We start from the raw sequence: 14260 nt of genomic DNA, 5'->3' as shown, positions 1-14260 counted from the left end.
GCATGTATATATTGTGGAATGTTTTAATCTACCTAATTAACAAATGAATTATATCACATAGGTATTATTTTTGGGATGGGAACACTTAAGATCCATTCTTTCTGTATTTATTGGGCTATAATATATCATCATATAGCATAGTCAATATGCTATACAATAGATGTCTTGCATTTATTCCTTCTATTGAACTGTAATTGTATATCCTGTTCCCTTCCCACCTCCCTCCTAGGCACCCTATCATCTAGTAACCACCATTCTACTCTTGACTTCTGTAAGATCAATTTTTTATATTCTACGTATAAGTATAATCATGAGGCATTCATCTTGGAGGACTTAACATCATTTTCTCCAAGTTCATCCATGTTGTTACAAATCAAAAGATTTCCCTCTTTTTTGAGGATAAAGTGCATTTAATTGCATATATATACACACATACAATTGTAATGTGTATATATATGCACACACAAATGTTATATATATATACACACACAAATGTTTTATATATATATATATATAACATTTTCTTTATCCATTCATCTGTTGATAAACACTTAGATTGATTCCATAGCTTGGCTATAGTGAATAGTCTGCAATAAACATAGAAGTGGAGATATTTCTTTGACATATAGATTTTATTTCCCCTGGATATACATATCTAGTAGTGGGATTCCTTGATCACATGGTAGTTCTATTTTTCATTTTCTGAGGAACCTCTAGAGACTTTATATTATGACTTTGATCTCATTACTTGTTATTGTTCCATTCAGGTTTTGGATTTCTTTATGGTTCAATCATGGTAGTTTGTATGCATCCAGAAATGTATCCATTTCTTCTATGTTTTCCAATTTATTGGCATATAGTTGTTCATAGTTGCTTCTAATGATCCTTTGAATTTTTACAATATCAGTTGTAATGTCCCCCTTTTCATCTCTGATTTTATTTATTTGAGTTGTCTCTCTTTATTCTTAGTCTGGCTAAAGGTTTGTTGATTTTGCTTAACTTTCCAAAAAAACAACTTTTTGTTTTGTTGATCTTTTCAATTTTTTTATTTCAATTTCATTTATTTCTGCTCTGATCTTTATTTTCTCTGCTAATTTTGGGTTTAGTTTGCTCTTGCTTTTCTAGGTTTTAAGATGCATAGTTATGTTGTTTATTTGAAGATTTTCTACTTTTTTGGAGTAGGTGCTTATCGCTATAAACTTTGGACTTAATGTTGTTTTTACCATGTCGCATAGTTTTGGTATGTTTTGTTTCCTTCCATTTTCATTTACTTCAAGAAAATTTTAAATTTTCTTCTTAATTTCTTCATTGACCCACTGGTCATTCAGGAACATATTGTTTAATTTCCATATGTTTGTATAGTTGTCAAAGTTCCTTTTGTTATTGATTTCTAGTTTTATTCCATTATGGTCAAAAAATAATTCATATGATTTCATTTTTTTGAAATTTTTAAGACTTCTTTTGTGGCCTGACGTATGATCTATTCATGAGGATAATACATCTGAGGAGAAGGATATATATTCTGCAATAGTTGGATGAAACATTCTGTCAATATCTATTAGGTCCATTCTGTCTACAATGCAGATTAAGTCCAATGTTTCTTTGTTAATTTTCTGTCTGGATGATCTGTCCAATGCTGAAGGTGGGGTGTTGAGGTCTTCAGCTATTATTGCATTGAGGTCTATCTCTCTCTTTACTTCTAATAAAGTTTGCTTTATATACTTGGGTGCTCCAAAGTTGGAAACCTATACATTTACAATTTTTATAACCTCTTGCTGAATTGACTCCTTTATCATTATATGACCTTATATAAGGTCTATATTATCAGCAGAACTTGTCTCTTTTTATGTTTTTTTAATTGAAATCTGTTTTATTCTCTGATAGGAGTATAGTGACTTCTGCTCTTGTTTTTGTTTCCATTGTAATGGAATATCTTTTTCCATCTCTTTATTTTCAGTTTGAATCTTTAGAGTTGAAGTATGTTTCTTGTAAGCAACAGATCATTGGGTCTTGTTTTGCTATCCATTCAGCCATTCTATGTCTTTTGATTGGATAATTTAGTTCATTTACATGCAATGTTATTATTGATAATAAGGACTTACTCCTGCCATTGTGTTATTTGTTTATTGGTCGTTCAGTGCAGTGATCTTCTCTTCCTTCTTCCTTTCCTTCCTATCTTCCTCTAGTGAAGGTGATTTTTCTCTGGTATTATAATTTAGTTTCTTGCTTTTTATTTTTTGCATATCTGTTTTATGTTTCCTGGTTCGAGGTTACCATAACCCATTATTTTAAGCTGATAACAGCTTAACACTGTTTGCATAAACAAACAAGCAACAAGAAAACTAATAAAAACTCTACACTTTAACTTCATCCCCTCTGAGTTTTTACTTTTTTGTGTGTTTCTATTTATATCTCATTATACTATGTCTTGAAAAGTTATTGTAGTTATTATTTTTGACAAGTTTGTCTTTTAGTCTTTCTACTTAAGATATGGGTAGTTTACACACCATAATTACAGTGTAAATTATAATATTCTGTGTTTGCCTGTGTACTTAGCATTACCAGTGAATTTTATACATTCAGATGATATTTTGTTGCTTGCTAACATCACTTTTTCTCACACTGAAGAATTCCCTATAGCATAGGACAGGTCTGGTTTTCGTGAAATCCCTCAGCTTTTAATTGTCTGGGAAGCTATTTCTCCTTCATGTTTGAAGGGTATTTTCACTGGACATATTATTCCAGGATAAAAAATTTGGAGGTTTGTCCTTCAGTACTTTGAATATGTCATACCATTCTCCCCTGGTGTGTAAGGTTTCACTGAGAAATATGCCGCCAGACATATTGGAGCTCCATTATATGTTATTTTTTAAAATTTAACTTTTATTTTAATTTCAGGAATACATGGGCAGGTTTGTTATATAGATAAACTTGTGCCCATTGGGGTTTGTTGTACAGATATTGTCAACTATGTATTAAGCGTAGTACCTTCTGGTTATTTTTTCTGATCCCTGCCCTCCTTCTACTCTCCACTTTCCACCCTCTGATAGCCACCAATGTGTGTATCCCCTCTGTGTGTCCATGTGTTCTCATCATTTAGCTTTCACTTACAAGTGAAAACATGCAGCATTTGGTTTTCTGTTCCTGCATCAGTTTGTGAAGGGTAATGGCCTCCAGCTCCATCCATGTTCCTGCAAGGGACTTGATATCATTCCTTTTTAAGGCTGCATAGTATTCTATGGTGTATATGTACCACATTTTCTTTATCCAGCATATCACTGATTGGCATTTATGTTGATTCCAATCTTTGAAATTGTGAATAGTGTTGCAATGAACATACATGTGCATGTGTCTTTATACTAAGACAATTTGTATTTCTTAGAGTATACACTCAGTAGTGGAATTTCTAGTTTTTTATCACTTTCTACTCTGATGTCTCTCTCTATCTTCTCTTCAATGCCAGTAACTCTTGGATTTTCCGTTTTTTGGCTATTTCCTGTATCTTGTAGGCATACTTCCTTCTTTTTCTTTTTCTTTTTTCTTTTGTCTCCTCTGACTGTGCTTTTTCCAATAGCTTATCTTCCAGCTCACTAACTCTTTCTTCTGCTTGATCAAATCTGCTGTTGAGAGTCTCTGATGTATTTTTTAGTATGTTAACTGAATTTTTCAGCTCCAGAATTTCCTCTTGGTTCTTTTTAATTGTTTCAATTTCTTTGTTAAATTTATTTGATAGGATTTTGAATTCCTTCTCTGTGTTATCTTGAATTTTATTGAGCTTCTTTAAGACAGCTCCTTTAAATTCTCTGTCTGAAAGGTTACATATCTCTGTCACTCCAAGATTGGTCCTTGGTGACTTATTTAGTTTGTTTCATGAGACCGTGTTTTCTGGATGGTCTTTATGCTTATGAATGTTTGTTGATGTCTGGACATTGAAAAGTGAAATATTTATTGTGATGTTTGCAGTCTGGGATTGTTTATACCCATTCTTCTTGGGAAGGTTTTCCAAGTATTCAAAGGAAATTGAATGTTGTGCTCTAAGTCACTGCAGCCATATTAGCATTAGGGGGTACCCCAAGCCCAGTAATACTGTAAATCTTGCAAACCCGTAGAAGTGCCACCTTGGTGGTCTTGGGTAATATCAAAGAGAATTCCCTGGATTTCCAGGAAGAGGCTCTTTTCCTCTTCCCTTTCTTTTTCTCCAAACAGAGTCTCTCTCTCCATGCTGAGCTACCTGGAGATGTGAGAGATGTGACACAAGCACCCCTGTGACTATAACCACTGGAACAGCCCTGGGTCAGACCAAAAGCCAGCACAGCACTGGTTCTCACTCAAGGGTCATGGTAACCCCTACATAGCTTTTGCCAGTGTTCACTCAAGGCCCAAGGGCTCTTCATTTAGAGGGTACCAAATCCAGCCAGACTTGTGTCGTACCCTTCAGCATGGTTCACTCTCCCTCTTCCGGGGACAGGTCCCAGAATGCCTGGATTCAGGCCTGGAGTCAGGAACCTTAGAAATTTATCTGGGGCTTTATTCTACTGTAGCTCAATTGACAACCAAGTCATAAGACAAAGTCTTTCCCACTCTTCCCTCCTCTTTCCACAAGCAGAGGTATTTCTTTGGCTAGCACTACCCCAGTCCACAGGAATTACTGCTTGGCTACTGCTGATGTTCACTCAAGGACCAAGGGCTCTTCAGTCAACGTGTGGTGAATGCTTCCAGGCCTGGGTCTCTCCCTTCATAGCAGCGGGCTCCCCTCTGGCCCAGGGCAGGTTAAGAAATGCCATCCAGGAGCCAAGGCATGGAATCAGGGATCCTAGGAGCCTGCTTGGTACTCTATTCCACTGTGGCCAAGCTGGTGTCCACACTGAGTTTTATTTATTTTTTTTGAAGGTACTTTCTTATGTAGATAGTTATTCAATTTGGTGTTCCTGTAAGGATGCTATTCAGTCATCTTGGTCAGACTTCTTTGATTTTTTTTTTTTAATGTGGCAAGAGATAAATGTCTAATTTCATTCTTCTATATGTAGATATCTGGTTTTCCAAAAGTCATTTATTGAAGAGACCGTTTTCTTCCCATCGTATGTTGTTGGCATCTTTTTCAAAAACCAGTTGGCTGTGAATGTGTGAATTCATTCGTGAGCTTTTTATTCTGCTCCATTGGTCTATGTGTTTTCTTTTATGCTTGTACAATTCTGTTTTGGCTGCTATAGGTTTATAGTATATTTTGAAGTCAGATAGTGTGATGCCTCCTGCCATATTCATTTTGTTCAAAATTGCTTTAGCTATTCATGGTCTTTCATTGTTCCACATAAATTTTAGGACTGTTTTTTAATTTCTGTGAAGAATATCATTAGTATTTTGATGGCGGTTGCTTTTAATCTATAGATCATTTTGAGTAGTCTGATCATTTTAACAATATTAATTCTTCCAATCCATTAACACAAGATATCGTTCCCTTTAATTGTGTTTGTTTCATTTTCCTTAGTTAATGTTTTATAGTTTTCAGTGTAGAGCTCTTTCACTTTGTTGGTTAAATTCATTCCTAAGTATTTTGTTTTTGTAGCTATTGTAAATGCTATTGTTTCTCAACTTCTTTTTCATGTAGTTGACTATTAATGTATAAAACGCTATTGATTTTTGTACATTAATTTTGTATTCTGTAACATTACTGAATTTGTTTAAATCAAACAGTTTTTTGGTGTAGTCTTTATACCTTTTTTGCATATAAATTGTGTTGTCTGCAAATAAAAGGCAATTTAATTTCTTTCTTTCCACTTTTGGTGCCTATTATTTTTTTCTCATGCCTAATTATTCTGGCTATGAAACTATGTTGAATAGAAGTGGAGAAAGGGGGCATCATTTTCTTGTTCCATATCTAGAAGGAAAAAATTTTAACCTTTTGACTTTCAGTATGATGTTAGCTGTGATTTTGTTATATTTGGTATGTTACTTCCGTACCTAATTTGTTAAGATTTTTGATCATGAAAGAATGTTAAGTATCATCAAAATTTTTTTCTGTATCTTTTGAAATGATCATAAGGATTTTGTCTTTCATTTTGTTCATGTAATTTATCACATTTATTGATATGTATTTGTTGGGTCATCTTTGCATCCTTGGGATTAGTCCCGCTTGAACATGGTGAATAATCTTTTTAATGTGTTGTTGAACTTGGTTTGCTAACATTTTCTTAGGGAGTTTTACATCTATATTCATTAGGGATATTGGCCTGTAGTTTTCTGTTTTGTAATGCCTTGTCTGGGTTTATTGATAATATCTAGGGGATGCTTACTTCATAAAATGTGTTGGAAGGATTTTCTCCTCCCAGATTTTTGGAACAGTTTCAGAAAAATTAGTATTAGATTTTCTTTAAATATTTGGTAGAATGAAGTCATAAAGCCATCAGGTCATCCTAGTAAACATCACTTTTGACTAGGAAATTTTTTTTACTGATTCAATCTCTTTAGTAGTTATTGCTTTATTCAGATTTTCTATTTCTTTACAATTCAATCTTGGCAAGTTGTGTGTATCCAGGAAATTATTGATTTCTTCTAGGTTATCCAGTTCATTGGTGTTTAATTGTTTATATTGGTTTCATGATCCTTTTTATTTTCATGGTATCAATTGTAACTTCTTTTTAAATCTTAATTTATTTGATATGTCTTCTCTGTCTTTTTCTTAGTGTACCTAAAGGTTTGTAAGCTTTTTTTTCTCTTTTCAAAAAATCTACTCTTAGTTTTATTAGCCATTTGCATTGTTTTTCTAGCCTTCATTTTACTCATTTCTGCTCTGATCTATATTATTTCCTTTTTATACTAATTTTGGTCTGTGCTTATTTATTTATTTATTTATTTTTGAGAGGGAGTTTCAGTCTTGCTGCCCAGGCTGGAGTGCAATGGCACAATCTCTGCTCACTGCAACCTCTGCTTCCTGGGTTCAAGCAGTTCTCCTGCCTCAACCTCCCAAGTAGCTGGGATTGCAAGCACCTGCCACCACGCCTGCCTAACTTTTTTTAGTTCATTGCCTTGCAGAAAGAAGATGATCAATTATTAGGCAATGTTGTCAATCTGAAACATGATGGAAACTAATGAAGAAATAGCTGCCTGATGGAGAGATTGAATGGATGAGCCATAGTAATTTCTTCTGTGGAATTTGAAGTCTGCTCCTCCTCTTCAACTTTACCTGAGATTTAGGAGTCTCCTCTGCTCTTTCAAATGGGAGAGTGTTGCTTGTGATGGGTGCATACTTGGCACTGCATCATGTTATTTGTGTCCTAAATGCCTAAATGAAGGCAGTACCTTCATCAGTACTGCCATTGATGTTCTCTACTACATTTTCTTCAATTCATTCATTATATTTCTCAGCTCCAGAGATTGTGTATCTGTGCTATATTACTTCTTTTGGTCTTAGTAGTTTATTGTTTTTCTTATTTCATTCAATTGTTTCTCTGTATTCCTGGAAATATGCTGTGTGTCTTTAAACAATTATTTGGAAATTTTTATCAGGCAGCTTATGAATCTCTCTCTCTCTCTTTTTTTTTTTTGATGGAATTTTTGCTCTTGTTGCCTAGGCCACAGTGCAATGGTGTGATCTTGGCTCACCGCAACCTCTACTTCCCAGGTTCAAGCAATTATCCTGACTCAGCCTCCCGAATCGCTGGGATTACAGGCATATGCCACTACACCCAGCTAATTTTGTATTTTTAGTAGAGACAGCGTTTCTCTGTGTTGGTTAGACTGGTCTTGAACTCCCGACCTCAGGTGATCCACCCACCTTGGCCTCCAAAGTGCTGGGATTACAGGTGTTATCCACTGTGCCTGGCCTCTTTTTCATAGAAACAATTACTGGTACTTGATTTTGTTCCTTGTTATTCATTATGACATGGTGTAATTGCTCTTACTCAGAGGCTACTCTGAAGCAAGTACTGAAATAGCCCCTGTGATAAAGTGGTTTAAAAGGCAGTCAGGGAACTCTTACTATTGAGACTTGTAGTCTCGAAAAGACAAATAGCCTTAACTACAGTGATAAGTGGCAGAAAAAAATATAAGATCATACACATGTAAACACTAGGTAATATTTTTTTCCTGGCTTGGGAGGAGATCTAAGGAAGTATTTCTGAAGGAAGAGACATTAATACTGGCATTCAAGGATAGTTTTAACCAATAGGAAGTTAGCAGGTGGAAGAATCGTGATAGAAATCTTTAAGAAAGGAGCATGACATGTGGAAGAAATGTTAATAGTTTAGTGAACTAGGGTAAAAAATATAAAGGAGTCTTGATCAGCAAACAATGAACCCAATCGCTTGTTGTTATGTCCAATACATTCTTTCTCTCTTCCACAGAACAACACGAGGAAAACTTTTAGTGGTCAACGACAATGTTACACTGATAAAGTATCCCTTGTGGAACCAAAAGCTTAATTTTTGTGAATTCTCAATATATTCATTTGATTAAGTAATTAGTGGAGTTACTTTTAGGTAGAACAGAAAGAGTGGTTTTTTTTTTTTATAATTGATAATTTTATTGTATATTCATTATGGGTCAAAATTGCTGATTAAAATTACACTGAAACAAAAAGTAGATCAAATAGATCAGGAATAAACATAGGTTCATTAACAAATAAAAATATAAACCAAAACGATGGGAGATAAAGAAAAAAATCATCTAAATTTGAAAGAACTGATCATCATATTTTAAGTAATTGACATAAAGGAAAAAACTTTTGTTTGGGTTTAAGCATGACAAGCTATATTAAAGAAAAATGTAAGAAAAAAGGAAGAAAAAGAAAGTACCCGGCCAGGCGTGGTGGCTCACACCTGTAATCCCAGCACTTGGGGAGGCCGAGGTGGGTGGATCACGACGTCAGGAAATCAAGACCATCCTGGCTAACACAGTGAAACCCCGTCTCTACTTAAACAAAACAAAACAAAACAAAACATTAGCTGGGCGTGGTGGTGGGTGCCTATAGTCCCAGCTACTTGGGAGGCTGAGGCAGGAGAATGGCATGAACCCAGGAGGTGGAGTCCTGGGCAACAGAGTGAAGGCTCTGTCTCAAAAAAAAAAAAAAAAAAAAAAATTCCTCTGTAATCTTGTGGTTAACAAAGGAGTTCCCAAATTTTTATTCAGATCCCCACAGGTGTCACCTCTCTGGAACTTCTTTTGCAGTATTCTAGACTTTGATTTTTTTTTCCCCCAGAAATGTAGAAATAACTGTTTTGTACTAATAAAATAATAAATCATTGAAACTATCCAAAAAAATCAAACTGAAGGATGTTATAATCTTGTGAAAGGCTAAGAAAGTGAAATTTGAAAGGTAACAATAAAAAATGGCATTGGTTTGAGTCACTTAAAAGTTTACTAGTGTTGGCTTCATCATACTGTGCCCCAGGAAGACAGCAAAGTTATGGAACAATTGTGTAACTCCTCCCTTCAATGTTCTTAGATTTTTATACCCTTAGCAAGAGATACTAAACTATTTCTTTCCTGTAAATAATTTATCAAAATGAAATAAAAATGACTGCAGAATTGTTTTTTTAAATTCTCTGGTAATGTATTCATGCCTGAAATAAATTCTGATATTAGACGGTTATTCTCCAGGGGACTTAAATTTTGATATTAAAACTTTATTATCCAGGAGATGTAAATGTCCCTTGAATAAAGCCAAAATATCAAAGGGGAAAGATGTGACATGCCTAGCCATTTGTCCATCGTCTACTATTCACAGAGTGGCAGTGGCAGAAGTGTCTATCACTGCCGGCGTTTGACTGCATCTCCTGGATGGGGGAGGGTCTGCTTTGAAATCAATTTTGGTTTACATACTATATGAATCATTCATCCAATTATTAAGAGTTGATAAACCCGTAGCTTATCAGAGATAGAACATCATTACAAATATGGAGATCCTTCTCAAATGTAGAAAAAGGAATTTGTCATCAACTGCCCTCTTAACTATGACTAAGCTGTGTTATCTTGATGACTGAAGTCATGATTGCATAAGCATTTTCGCATTGCTCATAGATTAAATGTAAGTGGTTTCTGGTTTCGTATCATGAGAGTGTTGAATGAAGGCTTGCAATATTTGGAAGAGCACTGAACTTTTGGTGGAGAAGAAGTTGTGAATAATTCTTTGTTTTCTTGTTTTTTGTTTTGTTTTGTTTTTGTTAAGGATTGTGGGTACACTTCAGCATATTGTAAATCCTGTGATATTAAATAAATTGAACCAATCAACAGATATTATTGTGGCAGCTCAATATTGTGATAACATTATTGTGGTAACTAAGTGATCTGCAAATAGGATGAGATTATCACTGAAAAACGGGTCCTTCAAAACAGCCAATTTTGCTGGATGATCAAAAGCTGTTTAAAGGAAAGAATGCTAATAGTTTTAATTCAAACTTGGGCAATAGAGAAGATAGTGGAAGTCTGGATTTGGAAGCTCTCTGAGTGGTTCCACCAAAGCAGAAGTAAGTTGGGGAAAAGCAAGGATGATATGAGTGTCCATGGATTGCTTATTTGCTTTAGGTTGCTGCTTATGTGAACTCATGGAGCTGTTCTTTAGGTGAAGGGTAGAGAGCAACATAAGGAAAGTTCATAAAGGGCCACAATCTAGAGATTGGAGGTAGAGGATACACAGCAGAAATAAACATGATTCAGGAAGTTGTCCTGTCTCTTTTTCCTGTAATCAGTTCATAAGGAAGGATATATTCTCTTGTTACTCCAAGAGATAACACACAAATTACGATCCTAAAAAAAATAGCAATTCAGAACAATGCTCAATAATCCAAACTAGTCAGATGGATATTTAGTAAATGAACCAAATAAAGGCCAAAAACAAAACAAAAACAAAACCAAAACATTACACAGAAAGCTGATGGGAAATGAAAGAACTCCTCATGGGGAAAAGGTATCTTCATAACCTACATGAATTCCTATCATCCCAAGTATTAATGCGCAGAGTCATTGAACTTCCCATGAGAAATGTCCTCACCAGGTTGATAACAAAATCAGTCTGAACAGTGACAGAGTCTCTTACAGAGAAGAATGTGAGTAAGTAAAAGAAAAATTTCTCAAAGAAACAGCATTTAGAACCTTTCATGTCCCTATTAGGCCCCAAAATTTAAAAATAAAAATATGTGAGTAAGGTCTGTATTCTTTGAGAAGTAAATAGAAGTAGTGTCTTGGGCATAGTAAAAATAAAAACTTTTCTGCACCTCCTGTGCCTTAGTGATAGAATAGAATCCTTCATTGTGGGATACTAAGTTGGCAAAATTAATTCATGCACTTATATAGTCATCACTTAACTGAGCAATACGCCTCCTCAGTTCGACTTCTTGGATGAATGGGATTCATTACTCAGTATAAAGTCTGGATAACAGTATTGCCATAAAGACTCTTTAGGAAATGTAAGAATAATATTATACATTTGTAATATATCCCTACCTACTTAAGTACTCTGACAAAATGATAGGAATAGCAACAACTCAATAACCCTAAATTTTCTGTGTGGCATGTTTAAGCAGGCAGGGCCTTAGAAAGTGTCCCGTAGTATACTATCAAGACAGCATGTATTGGAAAAGTAGAGCTGTCTTGAGATGTTCACATATAACACTGAGGTGGCAAAGAAATAATGGGCTTAAAGTGGCAATGATGAAAAAGGGCTCCATCTGTGACCACTTAAGCCTACATGGCTAACAGGCACAGGCTGCTGGCTCTGTTCCCCAAGTTTTAAAATAAAATTTGGAGAAACTACAGAGTAAGAAGAGATTTTTAGATTTAACAAACAAGTAAAATTCTTTGAGAGACTCCCTAACTATAGCAAAGTCTTTGTCTTAGTGTCTTCTGTGTGTGTGTGGGTGGAAGCTGCAGCTTCAGGCAGAGAACATCTGGGGGTTTCATTTAGAACATTTTTAAACAGTAAAGTCTTGTTTATTCCTCATGTTGCTTTGCAGCAGTCTTTGCTTGTCAGTTCTCCACAGAGGCCGTGATGCTGGTGTCTACAAGGATGAAATTAGGACAGAGCAAGAGATAGATTAGGATAAGCAGCAGATAGAAAAGTGTAAATTATTCTTCCACTCTTATCCTTCAGAGCCCTGGTGCTGGTGCATTAGCACACAGAGAAGGTGACTTTTCTAAAGATAATCTTTTTAAAGATTTAAAATTTAAACTATGATTAATACTTTGTCTGGGATGGTGAGATTAACTGTGGGTTTGTGGTATCTGAACTTGTTGCTTCTGAAATCATCTTCCTAATGTCTGACTGTCCCAAATTCAAAGTTTGATTTGGGCTGTTAGACTTTACCAAGCAAAAGACTTTGCCAAGCAATGTAGTACATTCCTTTATGGGGCTATGAGGTCACAGGAAATGCTATGTATATATCCGAAGAGCAAATTTATCTAACAACAACAACAACAACAACAACAACAACAAAAAACCTTAGTAATTACCTTGAAAGTAAAACTGCAAACCCAACAACATGTACCTATTGAACTCAAATATGATAATAGAGGAGGCATGATTTTAAAATCAGTAAGCCAAATATACCTAATTAGCAGCTAAAATAAGAAAAAGACATAATAAAATAGCCAAGTGGAAATATTCACTAATAAAATATGGTAGTCAAAGTAAAGAATACAAGACATTGGTTAAATTATGGAATGGAAAAAAATTTTATATTTCTTAATTAGAGGCTCATATTGAGTAACTCCCACAGAAGGAAGCAGCAAAACAGAAAAAAATGAAATAATAAAAGAAAACACAAAAGACAAAAAGTATAGAGTTGTCAACATCCCAATAGCAGTAATTTTAGGAGCAAAGGAACATGTAGAAGGGATTAGGGGAGGTGTATTTGAATAAAATACATCAGCAAATGCCAAGAATTAAAGAGAGATAAATGTTCTCAATAAAAAACACAATGTCCCAAACTGGGTAGAAGAAAAACAAAAAAACAAAAAAACCCCACCTACATACATAATATAATTAAAAGGACACCAGCAAGAAGAAGCATCTAGAGATAAAGAACACATCATATACAACGGAATAAAACTCAGACTGACAGCAGAAATCGGGAGATTGGAGTGATATTTTAAGGCACATCTAGGCAAATCATTACTCATAATTACAAAATTCTTAAAGCTCAAAAAATTTATTACTTAAAAAATATTTTCAATCAATACTTATTTGGAACCAAAGTCAGAATTGAACTGATGTCAGGCTATTTATACCCACTATTTATACCACTCAGTACAATATTACTTGATGCAGAATTTTTAAAAAATAGACTTTATTGTGTATATTTGAGGTTTACAATATGAAGTGTGGGTATAATATAGACAGTAAAATGATTACTAGAGTGAACCAGATGAATATATTAATAATCTCAAACAGCTACATTTTTTGTGACAAGAAAAGCTAAAATCTACTTATTTAACAAAAATTCCTGGTTCTATTTTATTAACTAAGTCCTTATTTGGTACATAGATCTCTAATCTTGTTCATTCTACCTATCTGCTACTTTGTATCTTTGACCTACAAATGCCTACATTAAAAAAAGTAAAATCTCAAATTAATAGTCTAACATTGTGCCTCAAGGACCTAGAAAAAGAAGAACCACCTAAACCCGAAGTTAGCAAAAGAAAGAAAATAATAAAGATTGGAGTAAAAATACACCAAACAGAGAACAGAAAAAAAAAAATTGTTGAAGAAATTTTGAGTTTAAATAGCCACGTACTGATTTTGATATTGCTGAGTATTTTACACATATGTTATGTGCATATCTTACCTTTCCAAAATCTAAATAATTCTGAATTCTGTAATCTATTTTGTCCCAAATGTTTCAGTTAAGGTATTGCGTTTTGAAGCATAATAATTTTAAACCTAAAACTTTGTATAAAGCTAAGCTGTCATTCATATTTAGAGAATGATGCATCTATTCTCAAGCAGGCAAGGCTTCTGAAAATTTGCAATATGGAGACCCATGTCTAGAACCCAAATAAGAAGAAAAACAAATCCAGGCAATGTTGCAGGTGTGTTGGGCCTAAGTATGGTCAAATAATTTAGTAAAATTAGAGATAATAAATAAAATTAGGGCCAAAGAAAAAGTAAGCGGAGGGAAAATCACAATAGCACAGAAGAAAAATTCTAGGTAATATCAACATGACTGGGGAGGGACAGAGTTAAGGGAAAAGAGAACCAGCTAAAGCTCCAGGTGTGTTAGAGAAAAACTACAGAAATACATGTTTAAGAAGCAAAAAAGGAGCTAAATGA

The sequence above is a fragment of the Theropithecus gelada genome, chromosome 1, assembly GCF_003255815.1.
Source record: "Theropithecus gelada isolate Dixy chromosome 1, Tgel_1.0, whole genome shotgun sequence".
In the NCBI taxonomy this organism is placed as follows: domain Eukaryota; kingdom Metazoa; phylum Chordata; class Mammalia; order Primates; family Cercopithecidae; genus Theropithecus; species Theropithecus gelada.
The sequence above is the reverse complement of the archived record's forward strand: the minus strand, read 5'-3'. Positions refer to the sequence as shown.